Below are 17,805 nucleotides of genomic sequence, written 5' to 3'. Positions count from 1 at the left end.
TTTTCTCTATATTTTCAATTTAAAGTGACTTATTATTATTATAAAAATATATTTTAATAAATTTAATTATAAAAAATTATATTTATATATTAATAAAAGATAAAACATATATATGTTAACATAAACAATATTAATCCAACATGTTTTTTAATTTTTAGTGATGACATTCAATAATATAATATTTTATTAGCGATTTTTTTCTAAATTTAATTGTAACACCTCTTAGGTTACCTTATCACATGCTCTATAAACACCTTAAGCTAACCTTCAAGTACTACTACTATGTAGCTCTTGATAATTGACGAAGACTAAGATAGTATTAATAGTTGTTTGTTTTGTGTGTGAGTTGATTTCTTATATTAAAAAAGTTTTTTTTTTTAATTTAAATTTAAAATGAATTTATATTAATTTTTTTATAGTGTTATTATATATAATTAATTAATTGTTTTATAATAACATATTTATAGTTTTATTTTTTATCAATAATATAATTATATTTTATTTATAATTAATTACACTATTAAGTGTTAATAGATGTAAATAATTACGAATAGAGTTTAATTATTTTTAGTATTTGTCAATGAATATATATATAAACAAGATTTTGAAGAATTTCAATTAGATTTTTTTATTTTTTTTCTTATTTTAAGATCTGCATTGGTCTTAGAGGATGTTAATCATCATTGTCATCATCATTTATTTATTTTGTTATCATGTAAGGTTATATAACAATATTTTTTTAGTTGTCAACACCTCAAAATTTTGTGGAATCAATTATGAATATAGTTAAATTACTTTTGTTTATTATTAATTAATAAATAAAATATATTATTTTTCAAATTTCATTAATAACTAATAAGTATAAATTTATTTATTTTGTTATCACGTGAGGTTATATGACAATATTTGTTTAGTTGTCAACACCTCAAAATTTTGTGGAATCAATTATGAATATAGTTAAATTATTTGGTTTATTATTAATTAATATGATGATGATGATGATGATCTGGATTTACTCAAGGACGCAACAAATTACAGAGATAACCATAAACACAAAGATGCAGCGGAAATAATACTTCATTTCATTAACGTAAAATACTGAAATATGCTTACAAACAGAAATGGAAATAAACCAGCTAGAGCGATGGTAGCTTATCTCTAAGAAGAGATGTGGCGGCTACATGCCTCTGAACTGTGTTACAATGAGGCTTGAAAGCCAATTTATTGTTGAGAAACAATGGAAAACCCTAAACATCCAAAAACCTAACCCTAGGAGGTGAAGCGCCAAACTGTGGGCCCCGTTTGGGTAAATTGGTACATCAACTTCCCGAGGTCGTAACTTTGGCATACGATCTCTGTTTGACGCGCATAATAGCTCGTTAAAAAGATCTATCCGAGGACTATAACTTTGGGGAGAGCAACATGGGTTGGATGTTGCTCTCGGTTTTCCCAAAAAACGTCATTTAGGGTCTCAAAACGGCTCCAGAAGTTCAGGACCTGAAAAAACTGCTAAAAATAATAAATTGTGCTACAATTAAGGAAACTGAAAAGCTGAACAAGACAGTTGTGGGGGTCCAAGTGGCATAGGTGGGTGGCCACCAACATCCACCTGGATCATTCCTCCCCCCTTAGGAAGCAATGGAACCCATTGCGTTGAGTTCCTCCATCTGCTGAACTTGGCCCTTGGTGAGTTGTTTTGCAATCTCTGACGTGTCCAGTAATGGTGGGAAGCATGGTAGAGGATGTTCCATATTGAACACTCAGTGCAAGCGAAGAAATGGAGGAATGTTCTGCTCCAAAGCATTATTTCCCATAGCCTTGGTAATGGTGTAAGGACCATGTCGGCATGGTCGGAGCTTCTGATGGGCTCTTGTAAGGTGTTCTTTCTGCAGATGCAACCAGACTTTGTTGCCCACCTGAAGCTTGTGTGGTAACCCTGTGGGTGAGGAGAAGTTGTTCCTATGTTCTGTCATGATTGTATCCCTTTGTTGTTGTTGTTGCGTGGAGGAACCCTTCGCGGGGGTCATGGATGTGGCAACGATCTTCCCCTTACTTTGGGACCGAATCAGACAGAAAACAAATTTCCTAGTCTGTGAGATGAGCTTGCTGCCTTTCTTAACAGTGATCAAAGAGATGGCGGTAGGTGGGGCTACCTCCGGTATCCTTGAGGCCTTGACTCATACACAACATGTCGCCTCCACAAGTATGGTTGGCCTAATAATACATCACAAACATCCAGAGTTGTAACATCACACAATACCTCATTTGTGAAGGGCTTGATGTTGTAAGGAAGGCGGCACTACTAGCGAACTCGAAGATCTCATCCTTGGTGAAGCCACCCGATACTGTACGGCTGCGGGTGTGGTGTAGTCGGTAGGCCCAACCGCTTCATGACCTCTGTTGAAATGAAGTTCTTCTGGCTCCCACTATCAACAATGAATTGCAGCGGTGAACCCTTCACCCACATTTGTGAGCGGAAAAGACGCTCCCCCTCCTCTGGGTCTTCGGGCTCATTCTTCTGGATCTTGGTGGTGGCAACAGTGACGTTGGGCTCTGCACCAATGATCTGCTTCCCTTTGTCATTCCCTTTGTCGGGTTCCGACTCAAGGTCGAAACATGCATCTGATTCTGAAACCTTTAGCTCAACCACTAGTGACTGCTTGGCCCGACACTCACTTGTGTTGTGAGTGGAGCTCTTATGGAACTCACACCACTTTCCCATGTCATTTTTCGGCTTCACGGCATTGTTCTTTGCTTGCAGCTTTGGCAGGTTGTCTTGGGTTGCCCCACCTTGGCTTTGTCCTTTGTTCTATGGTTTGAGGGCACATTTTCCTTGCTTCGAATTTGCAGATCCAAAGTCTCGCTTCTTCTGTTTAAACTTTTACTCGACCTTGATGGCATATCGGTATGCCGTGCCAAGTGAGGAGATGTTCAGGAATTCTATTTCTTCCTGGATGTACTTGTGCAAGAAGCCACGGTATTTGAGTACCAAATGCTGCTCTGAATCCTTGATACCCAACTTTGTGCGAAGGGTATGGAAAATATTGGTAAACTCCTGCACGTCTTGGTCCCTTCCCTGTCGTAGCATGGTCCACCTTATGTATTAATCCTCATAGCTTCTGATAGGGTAGTACTGCTCCTTGATGACATCCCGGAATGAATTCCAAGTGGGTGCGACTGAAAATAGCGAGCCTGTACTTTCATCATTTTGCTCGCAGTAGGTTTCCCACCAGTCCTTGACATGGGGGCTGCTTTGAGAAGAGCAAAAATAATCTTTTCCCAACTGGAAAAATCATGAACAGAAGAATAACGCTCTAGCAGATTTAACCATTTATCGACAACATCTGCATCTATCTGACCCTCGAATATGGGGATTTCAAAATTAACTTGTACCTTAAACAGTGTGGCATTTCTAGAGTAGCTGTTGGAAGTCGATGCGTCGCCCCTGGGTAGCCGTTGAAGGATTTGGGCAAAGTTGTCCATCATCGCGTTCCTTTGTCGCTCGAGGGCTTCTTCGAACAAGATTTTGATAGGATCTTCTACCCCCTCATCTTTCTTTTCATCCGCCATGTGAGGGCGTCGGGATTTGCGAGGTTGGTCTTGCAAAGGTTCGACCAGTTCAAGCCCTAACTCCTTATATCCCGACCTCGTTAGGAACATGCAAATAAAAACAGAGAAAAAGCAGACCGCTTTGATACCACTGATCCGGATTTAAACAGGAACGCAACAAATTACAGAGATAACCATAAACACAAAGATTCCGCGGAAATAATACTTCATTTCATTAATGTAAAATACTGAAATATGCTTACAAACAGAAATGGAAATAAACCAGCTAGGGAAATGGTAGCTTATCTCTGAGAAGAGACGTGGCGGCTACATGCCTCTGAACTATGTTACAATGAGGCTTGAAGGCCTATTTATTGTTGAGAAATAATGGAAAACCCTAAACATCGAAAAACCTAACCCTAGGAGATGAAGCGCCAAACTATGGGCCCCGTTTGGGTAAATTGGTACATCAACTTCCCGAGGTCGTAACTTTGGCATACGATCTCCGTTTGACGTGCACAATAGCTCGTTAGAAATATCTATTTGAGGACTATAACTTTGGGAAGAGCAACATCAATCTACGACCCATGTTGCTCCTGGTTTCCCAAATAACGTCGTTTAGGGCCTCAAAGCGGCTCCAAAAGTTCATGACCCGAAAACTGCTAAAAATAGTAAATTGTGCTACAATTAAGGAAACTGAAAAGCTGAACGAGACAGTTGTGGGGGTCCAAGTGGGATAGGTGGGTGGCCACCAACATCCACCTGGATCAGATGATGATGGTTAACATCCACTAAGACCAAACTTTGTTCTATCAGACCTAAAGAAACGAATCATTTAGTTTGATTTAATATTTTATTCAAATTTCATTAATAACTTATAAGTATAAATAATTTTTTTGTTGTTTTTTATTACAAATTTATTAAATGGATATTTTTTTTATTTCCATGACGAACTAATAATTAAAAGTAAATCTTTATTTTTATTGTGAAGTAATAAAATTAACAATCTTTTTTTAGTTCTAATTTGAAAACATAAATCTAAATTTACTTTAAAGCTTTTTCTTTTCTTTTTTTTAAACCCAAATTGTATTTAATTTAATTTTTTAAATCTAATTCAAAAATATAAAGGTTGTATGAGCTCTTTCCATGGAGAATGAGCTTGTGGATTTCTCGAAGGATTCGTTGGAAGGTCATCGAATCTGAGCGCTTCAACATGAGGCTACAAGTCCCATATCGCCACTTTCGCCGAACCCTCTGACATGTGCAATGTTGATGATAAAAGGATTCCCTCCTCTATCCTGTAATGCCCTACTTAATCTTATCATGCAAATTTTATTAGTGTTTAAACTGCCTGAAAATATTGATTTATAATTATCAAAAATATTGGTATATACCTACTTTTGTGAAACTGTAATTTTATTTACTAGTATAAATTTTATTATTGTTATTATTCAATTCCCAACTTTTCTTCTCAAATTTAATTTTGGATAGGATATGGTCTCCTTCCATTTATTCCAAATTAAATATCCATATCCCAATGTGCCTTTTCCAATCTAGTTTTGAGAAGATATGGTATTCTCCAATTTAATTTCCAAATTAAATATCCATATCTTATCCCCAAAATGTCTTCTCAAATCTACTTGGGAGAATATATGGTAAGAAAAGTCAAAGGTACTAAATGAAAGGATGAAGGTGTAGTCATGACATAAATGGCAGGTGGTTGAGGTGGATGGGAGGAAGAGACATAAAAAGGGAAGGATGATGAGAGGAGAGAGAATCCTTGGTCTTGATTTTATTTTGGGGATTTTGTTTTGGGGAAGGAATGTGGAGAAAGAGAAAGGAGAGAATGGACAGATAAATGAGGGAATACATACTTAGATCTAGAGAGTGTTTGTTAAACTTGGACACACTACATTTGGTTGGACTTGGGCTCGGAGGGTTAGGGGACCTGTGGAGGTTCCCTGGGCTAGGAAATACTTCCAAGTTGGCTAGGAGGCAAATCCAGTCGGGTAGTCAAGAGGAGCATCCCAATAGAGTCAAGAGCTCAGGAGCATCTCAACTAAGCTATTGAAACAGATATTCCTTCATTTATTTATTACTTATGTAAATGGTTGCAATGAAATTCTTATTTATTTAATTTGTGGTAAATAAATTTTAATGGTATATTGTCATCAAATAAATGTTTAGATATAAATAAATTATTTCCCTTCTTATTGTGTTTAAAATTAGATAAATTTAGTTTTAGTTAGAGGACCCTAGGATGAATCCTCACATACAGTATCAGAGCTAAGTTTCAACTCTTCGGAACTTTATAGGCCCTATGCACTTGCTTCAACATACTAAAATTCTTTGCTAGTAGAAATTTAACAACCAACTCGTGGATAGATGCTTGCATAACGTATCTATGTATCCAATAGAATTTTTCGTGCTATATTTAACAACCAACACGTGGGTAGATGCTTGCATAACATAGAATTTTTCGTGCTATATTTAACAACCAACACGTGGGTAGATGCTTGCATAACATATCTATGTATCCAATAGAATTTTTCGTGCTATATTTTTTCCTTTTGGATGATTCAAACAATAGATACATACTTTTTGGGTTCACTAACTACGCTTCAGGCTATCCATTGACTTGAACCTTGTATATATACCCGTTGTCTACAAATACGTTATCGCGTCTAGAGGCTTGAGATATATTAGCAACTCTTCCTTAGTAATTTTACTTTAAAGAGATCAAGTAGAATGCAATTGAGTTTCCCTCGTAATCTGAGTTTGTTTAAGCTCAAATTTTATTCTCTAGTCTCAACATCCGCTCTCAAACATTATGTGTCTGGGTACATTCCCATCTTGGCTTGTTTCAGATCGAGCCCATGCACACACTGAGATATCCAAGTTATCCTTGGCCTTCTTCCGCTTTCTTCCTAATTTGAAATCTACTGAGGATCTTAACCTTGCTTGTCCAGTAGTTGAATGGCTTGCTAAACCCTACTGAGATTGAATAGAATCTCGTTACTTGCATTTAGCCCTTACTTCAGCATCATCATTGCCTTCTAGGAACTGAACCCCACTTCTCTCTGTTGACCACTAACTCAAGAGAGATACTCCACCAGTTGAAAAATTAGAAACACCCACTTGCTGCTTGGAATTTGAAAGAAGGTTGATGAGTTGATTCTGCAATTCTGAGAGGAGTTCATATCTTCTGAGAGCCTTGTCTTTTTCCCATTGGTGAAAGATTCTCAGTATATTCTGAATTGTGCTTTAGCATATTACCTGAGTCCAAAATGGTCAATGTTGTAGACATAGTCCCGTTTCCATGCTCCTGTTCCACTTAATTATCAGAAGTCTTCAACTCAATGGAAGTGCCATTAATGAAGTCTGGTATATTATTTCCAGGAAGAGCCTCAGCACCATCTAGATCTCCCTTTTGAACAACAATTCTCTCAATAGCATCCGAGTTTTTTCTATCTCTCAGTAATTCATCTGTATGACCATGCTGATGTTCAGTTGACAACTCTCCTCTTCGCATCAAACCACTATTTACTGATATTTTTCCACGCATTAAACCCCCTGATGAACCTATTCCATTATTCTAGATACTTTTTTGTTTCTCCTTTTTCTTCAATATCTTAGCTTGGCACTTCTGAATGTAATGGATTAAATGATAGCGTGAATGCAAGAGTGCGTCCATCCTCAAGTTGTTTTCCTGCAAAGATCAACCTCTGCTGGTCTGGGGGTATACCCTCCTTGTCTTGAATTTTAGACTTGACATTGTCAATGGTATCAGAGCTCTCCACCTCAAGGGTGATGGTCTTTCCAGTCAATGTCTTTACAAATATTTGCATATTGGTTTTTAACAAATGATAACACACCACCTGAACTTGAACGATAGAGATGCTCTCTGTTCCTTCCCCTACCGACTGCAGTGACCTCTCCAAAGTGAAAAATCATAATATAAGCTTACAATTTGATCCAAAATGTAAGTTCTTCAGAGGAAACCAGATGAAGAGACCCAAAATTTTCATTTAGGAGACTACATTTTAAAGTTCTTCGAAGGAAACCAGAAAGAGAACCCAAAAACTTCATTTAGGAGAATGCATTTTACTAACCACGCTACAGGACAAAATTGTTCCAACAAAATAACAACTTCACACAAATCTTTACAAAATGCAATCAAAAAGTGGAAACCAATTGACATCTCTTATCCAATTAGCAATCGGAGTTGCAGGTTGTTTTGATGCGCTGGTTATAGTCATTCCTCTAGGATTGCAGTGCAGCAAGCCGAATCGGAAGTGATGGTTGTTGTGCTGCTCTGGTTATAGTCAATCCTCTGGGATTGTAGTGAAGCAAGCCGACAACATATGGCATTTATATCATCCTCTTATCGGTTCATTGTGGCTTTAATATTTTGCATTTCCTCAACCAGGAGGAGAATAGTATTATACTATTGATGAATCTGCCTTCGAAGATCACCGCCCTCAGCTTGACAATCGATAGAGGGGTCAAGACAAGTGTTGTAGGTTGTTGTGTTGCATTGGCCATCGTCATTCTTCTATGATTGTGATTCATCATCGTCATTCCTCTGGATTGCAATTCAATAAATTGGCAACATGTGACCTTTATCTCATCCTCTTGTCGGATCACTTTCACTTTAAGCTTTTGCATTTCCTCCCAAGAGGAGGATAGTATTATACTGTTGATGAAAGATGGGAAGACGGGTGTTGCATGTACTGGTGCATCCCGTGCCAACTGGAATATAAATAATACTCAATACTCTAATAATATATATTTTAATTTCTAGAATTGATTTTCAGGATTGCTACATAAAACCCAAAAAAAAACAATATATATACTCCAAAGCCAACTACATATTTCCAAAGAAAAATGTGTTGTGCTAGGACTTCAAGACATATATTTCCATGTGATTTTAAAAAAGAAAGGATTTAGAATATAATAGAATGTACAAGTTTTCAGTAAATTAGTAATAGAATGTACAAGTCTTTAGTAAAGTAGTAGTGCACATGACCTTTCTAAACCCATTTCTTTTTGAAAAATGACCACATTCCACAACTATTATATGTTGCTTAGCATTATTGAAAGCGTACATCTATTATTGGTTAGGTAGGTAGGGCCCACTATAGTTTCAAGGTTCTTCCTCCGGTTCCCTATATATGATGAGAAGGATGTTTAGATTTAGGTTTCACCTGTGAAATGGAACCCTTCAAAATTCAACAATTTATAAACTACTTTCTTTTACCATATTCTTCGCAAATATTGTAAAAACAGCTGCACCCCAAACCAAGAGAATCCCATTATACTTCACACAAACATGAAAATAGATGTTTTATTTCATTAAACTCCAGCTAACATAACCAACAAGTGGCCATAAACAACATAACACAAGATTACCCTATAACACGTAACATATAACAGATAAATGCAGATACCAGTCCGATTTCAACCATCTAAAAAGACAAGTTGGAGCTATTCTGTAACCCTAATATTCAATAATATAAATGAACTTAAGTGAAATTTTTACAAGTTGCTCACATTATGCTTGATGCCATGCATAATTCTTAACCTTTTTTATGCAACTTCTTGAAAAAATTTAGAGACACAATAGAGTTATATTAGATATTGTCATAGTATTAATATGCATATGTTTACAAAACATAAATCCAACATATTCATATCAAAGTGTCAAAGTTGAACACCAATTGATTAGCACATTAGAACCTCTCTTAAGACAATATATAATATTGAAATATTAAAACATGTAGCACTAGCCATTCTATATATATCATTGGGATAGTAAATACCTAACAATAATGTCAGTGTTGAGTTGATTGAGGCCATTAGACACCTACTTTGACAACACAAGATATATATATATATATATATATATATATATATATATAATAAAAAATGACAATCTAGCATTATTAATGGAATTTGAAGAGGACACCTAGTTATAATAATGTGATTAAAAATGGTAAGTTAATGTTTATGTGAATGCTCAAAATATATAAGATGGATTTAGGATGATTGTTTAGGGATATCTAAAGATATTTGAGGGTGACTAGCAGTGTGTGGTAGCACTTGCTTAGATAGCAATGGGAGAGGATTTAGTAGACCCACGGTTATCTTCTCAATATTAGAAATAGTTGTTTACAAGCATAACAAAAGGAAAACTTGCACCTATCATTATGCAAAACATGTGTGAGCCGAGTAAGAATTGACAAGGCCCTAAGTTGTGCTAATAAGTCTTGCGTATCATACAGATATTTGAACAATTCAAAATGGTGAGGACGCGAAGAAATCAAGGTCAAGGAGGGTCATCACAAGGACCTCCTACAAATAACCCATTACCTTCACCGGAGTTGGCTCTCATCTTGTGTTCCCTAGAAGCAATTAATGAGACTTTAAGAGGGCGCCAAACAATTGAAGTAGAAGTAGAGCACCCTCCATCAGGGTTGGGAAATCTCGAGGGATCAAGAGACTCTAATAAAGGACCTCCAATTGAGGACATTACTAGGGAGCTCCAAAATATTAAGCTCCCAGATTTTGCTGGAGGTCATGCCAACGAACGTGCAGAAGCTTGGTTAGAAGGAATAAGGAGGTGCTTCACGCTAAGAGATTACACTTACAATTCAAAAGCTAAAATAACGATATTCCAACTTAGAGATAGTGCTCTGAATTGGTGGAGTAACTTAGAGTGTCAACTACACCTCACTTCGGACATAGTTACTTAGGATTTATTTGAGGAGAGATTCAAGAAAAAGTACCTACCAACATATTATGAAGAATAACAGGTAGGAGCCTTCCATGCTTTGGTACAGGGAAATCATACGGTAGAAGAATATGAAATTAGATTCATGGAATTGTTCAAGTACGTCTCTTATATGGATATTGATCAACGCCAAACAGGTCATTTCATCTATGGATTGAACCCTAAGATTAGGGCAATGGTGCGGATGTGGAAACCATCCTCAGTTGTAGAAGCTGTGGAACATGCTCGTTATGTTGAAGAGCACTTAGACTTAAAGGGTGGAAACAAAACCATTTTTCCACAACAACCAAGGTTTATGGGGAACCCCCCTCGTACCTTGTAGTGGTTCCAGCTAGGGTACTAGACTGGACTCTATATTTAATATCGACCGAGGTGCGTAAGCTTAGAGGCGTGGTCTAAAATATATAGACATAAAGAATTACCGACCAGGTGATTATGAGGTAGGTTACAAGGCTTCTTTACGGAAGACCAGGATTTGCAGCCTATCATTCACACACCTAGATTACCCTACTGATATACTTGATTACAATGCTGGTTATGAGATGTATCTATCAAATCAAATCATGAATCTAAGTACTGTGTATGACTGTGGCAATGATTCTAACCTCCTTACAGAGGTATCACTCAGAAAACCCTTGCTTGGTAAACACACACAGCATGCAAGATATTTACACTATTAAACTATATAAAGAGAACATAAATGGACTGTGAAATGAAGCAGAGTTTATGAGAATGCATCTATAAGTCACACAGGGACCGAATCCCTTACAAGACTCCCTTCCAGATCCTAGTGCTGACCATTCAACATAACCATAAACCGTTCATAAGCGCACACCATATCTATGTAATGAAATTCAAAGGCTGTAGGAATCGAAAGCTTATATAAATGTTATGCAACCCGTATGCTATGTAAATCAACAGCTATGTAAATCGAAACTGTGATGCAAACCATGTGATATAGAAATCGAATCGAATATAAACGCTGTGCAACATATAAGAACTGAAATGTAACAAAACGAATGGACAGTATACCAATCGAAGAACGCAGGGCCCGTCCGCGTCCTAAGGATATACTGGTTATCACCGATCAGCAATCAAACCAATGCAAAAGGTATACACACTTCGTGACTGTAAATATGTCTTTGTATTAAAACTAAAACTCTGTTCTGAGAAAACGATTCAACGATTAACCTTCAAACATTAAACTAACTGTATTTACATATGCGTACGCACAGCCATGTCATCGATACAATGAATGTACATAGTGATGTTGCCGCGTTTATTACATAGCCTTTTCAAAATGTTTCCATGCTATATGTTTCAAAAAGAACAAAAATGAAAAATAGAATGATGTTGTTGCTGCTTTTATTTGCCAGAGTACCCTGCTTTGACTTAAGTTGACCGCATGCATAGGAGGCTCGATTTGGCTGGGAGATAGGTGTTTGTCCATGCTTGGACATTCTGCTTTTCGCCCATGCCTTTCGTTCTAGCTCGTCTGCTGCGCCACATGTCAAACGGTAAGCTCATTACAGGATGTGGGTACTTCCTGTAACCATGTCATCAAAAACCTCTAATTCTGGAACATAAAACCCCTAAATTAATTTCTATGCAATTTAATAACTATAGAACGATTAATAATCAATATTCAAAGATTTTGAGGGATATATGATGAAAATGTATGGATAAATGATATGTTTTTGGGAAGGAAAAAGGGTCTTAGGATGATACCAACATCTCTCCCCGACTTAAGGACTTAGCATGTCCTCATGCTACCCCAGAAGTACTCCCCTTGAACTCTGTGCCTGCATGGATCTCTGCTGCCTTGAGCAAGGTATCTACATTCTTCTTCACCTGGTGATCCTTCTGTCCCTTGAGCTCCTGCTTTAACTTTTTATATTTCTCTTTAAGAGCCTTCTTCTGATTGTACCACTTAGTGGCCCAGTTGGAAATCTCAGATTGCTCAGTCTCTAACTCACTGATTCTTTCCTTTAGCTTTTCATTTGTCTTCTGTGTTTCTTTGCTTTGCGCCCTGAGCATTTCATTTTCTCTTTTAATAACCTTTTCCAACATGTTAGCTTCCATGAGCTCTTCTTTCAATTCTTCAATTTGTTTTTCTAACTTCTTCTGTCTTTTGGTGGGAGGTGGTGAACATTTTTCCTGTTTGTTATGGCTTTCCACCTCTATGTCAACTTCTGGTGTTGGTGGTGAATGATCACCACTTTCAACATCCATTTGTGCAGGGGCATGAGATTCAAATTGGTCTTCTTGCAGCTGAGTTTTTGGTGTCCTCCTTGTTCTTCGGGAGTAGGTGGTAAAAATTTTGTCTTTCTCAGCCCTCTTGGCATCCTCTTTTTGCATGTTCCTGGTCCTTATGCTGCCCACAGGTTGAGGTGCTCTGCTGGCCTTGGACACTGGAATTTCCTCATCTATGTCCTTCATAAACCCAGAATCTTCTTGCACTTCTTCTTTTTCCTCCTCATCTCTGATTTGGTTGACAGCTAGGAATTCTTTCCATGGCTTCCCTCGCTTCTGCAACTCATGTTCAATGAGGATTTTAATCAGGCCAAAATGGTACAGGCTTTTGTCCTCATTCCCTTTTTGTTTCTGGATAGTTTTGGCCATCTTTGTTAAACTTTGCAGCAGAAAATATGGCACACTGATTACACATTGTTTCTTTAAATGGAGGAGTAGCTTGATGTGGTATAGATAAACAATGTTGTATCTACCTTCACAGGTTTTAAACTTCTGAAGAATGTAAACCATTTCATCCTAAGGATGAACTAACCAGCTTCTTGGAACTCCCTTCTTCCAGTTTACTGAGGAAACTCTAGATCTGGACATGAACTGTGTCCATGATTTCTCCTTGAATTGCTTGGTTTTGAAGTACTTCTCTCCTTCAGGACTATTTCCAATTGCCTGAGCTATAGTATCCTCTGAGATTCTGAAGGAGAAGTTGCCTATTAGGGCCTTTTCTCCATTAAAGGTAAAGGCAAATTGTTTTGTGACTTCTTCATTACTCCCATGGAATTTTTCCAGAAAAGGTAGCCACTGTGTTTCTCTAAGAATCTCAATACAGTCCTCATGGTATTGTGAGCTATCGAATGTACTGGGTTCGACCCTATTAGTCATGGTGATGGCAGAGGGTTGTGCCTCTAACCCTTCTCTGTCTATACCCTTAAAATTTTAACATAGAAATGTCAAGTTGGTTACCTGGCATATATCGCTTCCTTCAGTCTTCAATTATGGTGCTTGGCTGGTCGATGTGACTGTGGTGGGAGTTAGAGATAGAATGGTGATGCTTCCCTTTTCGGCACTCACCGGTTTCACTGTGTAAACCGACCCCAAATAGTGATACTCTCCTCGGCGCTCCTTGTTCAGATTTTCACTTTGTAACCCCACTCAAATGATAACAATCCCCTCGGCGTTCCTTGCTTCACTCTTTCACTTTGTAACTCTACTCGAATGATAACAATCTCCTCGCGTTCCTTGCTTCACTCTTTCACTTTGTAAGTTATGGGAACCGAGGGTGGAAAGGATGTGAAATAACCTGTACTCGCCTTACAATGTAATCATTCATTTAAAAACAGAGTGTTGTACGCTTGTATGCATGTTAGCATAAGAACGCTGAGAGCGTACCCATAGTGCTGAGCTATAATGCTGGGTGGCGAGGTTATGATTCGGGTGTGTGTGGTGTAAAACATATAGGCCGCTTGTTATGATTTGACTGTATGGGGTGAAGAATATATATATATATATAGGCCGCTTCTATCTCATCCTTTGTATTTTTTAAAAACAAACACACAGCTCACCACGTGCCCTTTTCAATTATACTCGGTCATGTAGAGAATGTTGGTATGCCTATAGGGTATATGACATGGTGAATGTGTTGGTGATGGGTTTTAGGGATAGGTTGATGTAGGGAAATGATGAAACTTGGTGGGATAAGGGTGATAAGTGGATGTATGAAGGTGTCCTTGAAATCATTTACAACAATTTATAGTCACCAAAATTACATTAAAAACTAATCTAGGAAATGAAATGCCCAAGAACAGAAATACATTACTCTTTTGTTGATCATTTGACATGTTGAGTTGCTAATCCTTTTGACTGTTCTTTTTGACAGGTCCTCTGAGGGAGGTTGAATACACAGGTCCTTTGAGAAAAGTTTTGAAGATGTTCATGCAGCTCTTTGTATTGTTACAGGTTCACTGAGCTTGCAATTTGCTGGAAGTCTTGGTGCCCAAATCCTTGTAAAAGCTTGGTGGAAGTCTGTTGAAGTAGCCTTTGATGTCAAGAATTTTTTTTAATAGGTCTCAACTGAATGTTTTAAACAGGTCCCTTTACTGCTGGTTGGAATGTCTCAAACAGGTGTCAATTGCTTTAACAGGTCCCTTCTGAATATCTTAAACAGGTCCCATTGCTGCTGGTGTTAATAGCATAGATGTCTTGAACAGAACAGGTCCCCCTGCAAAATATTTATAACCAGGTCCCTCTGAAAATCATGACAGAACAACTTATTTGTTAAAGTCTAGAATGCTGGTAACAAGCTGCTGTTGGAAATTTACAGTGAAATATAGAATAAGAAATCTGAAGAATTTACAAGGGAGAGATAAAAGTAACAGAACAGATGTCTCCCTCTCCCCGACTGAAAGTTTGACTTGTCCTCAAGTCATGATGCAACTAAGAAATGAAACAATGAACAACAGAAAGAGAATTCATACCCACCAATAAATTGGTTTTCAGGTAGGAATTCGGGGTTAGATTGTGCCAGATACTGGTTTTCACATCTAACCCATTATTATTATTATTTTTAGTTTTTGTTTTATTTATTTATTTATTTTATTTTTATTATTTTTGTTTTTTTTTCTTTTTATTTTTTCTTCTTGATTTTGAAATTGAAAGGAAATAAAACTAAGGCAGTGATACTGCAGCTGAGGGCTGCAGTACCTCAACCTCTTCTTGCTGAGATAGTGTATGCAGAAAATCTTGCTTGTTGATGGGCTTGTTGTACAGCTTCAGGCGATGACCATTGACTGTGAAAGAATGACCTTTGCCATCAATAGTTTGGAGTTTTACTGAACCATTGTCATAAGCCTGAACAATTTCATAAGGGCCCATCCAATGGGTGGTGAACTTAGCTTTATGATCCTTGAATTTTGAATCAAAAAGCAGAGCCCAGTCACCTTCCTTGAAGTGCTTCTTCTTAATGTGTGAATCATGCCATTGCTTCCTGTGCTTTTGCATGAGGGTGGTGGTTTGTTCTGCTTGTTGCCTCATCTCATCCAGCTGGTTCAACTGCTGGATTCTCTCTTTTTGTGCTTGATCCAAATCAATTAGCAAATCTGCAACTAATTTAAAAGTGTGAATTTGGAATTCAATAGGAAGCATGACATCCTTACCGTACACCAATTGGTATGGTGTAAATCCGGTGGTATCTTTCCAAGTAATCCGGTAAGCCCAGAGTGCCTCCTTGAGCTTTTCTTCCCAGTTTTTGCGGTTCATTGCAACAGTTTTGGTAATGATCCCCTCCAAAGTCTTGTTGGTTGATTCCACCTGCCCATTGGCCTGTGGATGGTAGGGGGTACTTTTCCTATGCTTTATTTGGTACTTGTCTGTGATGTCCTTCATGAGCTTGGAGGTGAATTGGGTACCTTGATCAGTGACAATTTCTCTTGGCACTCCATACCTCACAAAGATCTCCTCGAAAAGGAAATTGACTACTGTGTGTTCGGTTGCTCTTACCAGTGCTTTTGCTTCTGCCCACTTTGTGACGTAATCAGTACATACTAAGATGTACTTCTTACCATTAGAGGCTGGGTTGATAGGTCCTATGAAGTCCAGAGCCCACTTATCAAATGGTTCCAAGTGAACTTGGGGCTGAAGGGGCATCTGATCGGTAGCTGTGGGTCTGCCCATCCTTTGGCAGCTGTCACAACTCTTTACATACTTCTTGGCATCCTTGAAAATGGATGGCCAATAGTATCCAAGAGTAAGAACTTTGAAGGCTGTCCGCTTCGCTGCAAAATGCCCACCACACGGTTCATCATGGCAAGATTTAAAATGTCAATTACCTCATCATTTCGTACACATCTCCTAATGATCATATCAAAACCAGTGTAAAAGAGATCGCCATTGAGCCATGAATATCTAACACTTTGTTTGATCAGTCTTTTCCTTTCCTTTGCAGTGAAATGTGGAGGTGTCCTACCTGTAGACAAGTAATTAGCTAAATCAGTAAGCCAAGGAGTTACTATGGAAATTGCAAATAAGTGCTCATCCGGAAAAGAATCCTCAATAGGAACAATCTCACCTGGATTTTGCAGTCTAGATAGGAAATCTGCCACCTGGTTTTCTTTGCCTGGTCTATCTAACACTATGATGTTAAATTCCTGTAACAATAGTAACCATCTGGTAACTCTGCCACTAGTTATTGGTTTATTCATGAGATGTCGAATGGCAGAGTGATCAGTATGTACAAAGACTTCATAACCAGTTATGTAATGGCGAAATTTATTCACAGCATAAATGATGGCAAGTGTTTCCTTCTCTGTAACTGTATAGTTTAGCTCGGCAGGTGTGAGATTTTTACTAATGAAATAAATTGCATATGTACAAGATTCTTCTTTTTGGCCTAAGCATGCACCTATGGCAGTGTCAGATGCATCGGTAAAAATATGAAATGGTAAGCTCCAATTAGGCCCTCTCAGGACTGGTGCAGTAGATAGTTTCTTCTTGAGTTGTTCAAATGCATGTTGGCAGTTCTCAGTCCAATTGAAAAATACATCTTTGGCTAGAAGTTTAAACAAAGGTAAGGCTATCTTGCTAAAATGTTCAATGAATCTGCGGTAATAGCTAGCATACCCGAGAAAACTTCTTACCTCTCTCTGGTTCTGTGGAATAGGCAAATCGGCAATAATCTGTATCTTGGCTGGGTCAACCTGGATGCCTTGAAAAGAGATATAATGGCCCAACACTATCCCTTCATTTAGCATCATGAAGCACTTTTCGTTGCTGAGGGACAGGTTAGCTTCAATACACCTTTTCAAAACTCTCTCTAGATTTTCTAATGCATGTTCAAAAGAATTGCCATATACTGAAAAATCATCCATATACACTTCAACACAATCATGAATCAAATCAGCAAAGATAGCTAACACAGCTCGCTGAAATGTAGCTGGAGCGTTACAAAGTCCAAATGGCAAAACATTGTAGGCATAGGTGCCCCAAGGACAGGTGAAGGTGGTTTTGTCCTGGTCTTCAGAGGCAATCCGGATCTGGTTGTAGCCACTGAAATCGTCAAGAAAGGAAAATGATGATTTGCCGGCTAGGGTGTCTAACACTTGGTCGATGAATGGCAGTGGGAAGTAGTCTTTGAGCGTGGCTTTGTTCAGCTGTCTCTAGTCAACACAGATACGCCACTTGCCATTCTTCTTAGGCACAATAACCAATGGGGATACCCACTG

Source organism: Pinus tabuliformis, chromosome 7 (assembly GCF_031772625.1).
Source record: "Pinus tabuliformis cultivar Carrire ecotype Pingquan chromosome 7, CPIR1, whole genome shotgun sequence".
In the NCBI taxonomy this organism is placed as follows: Eukaryota; Viridiplantae; Streptophyta; class Pinopsida; order Pinales; family Pinaceae; genus Pinus; species Pinus tabuliformis.
This window is presented reverse-complemented; position numbering follows the sequence as displayed.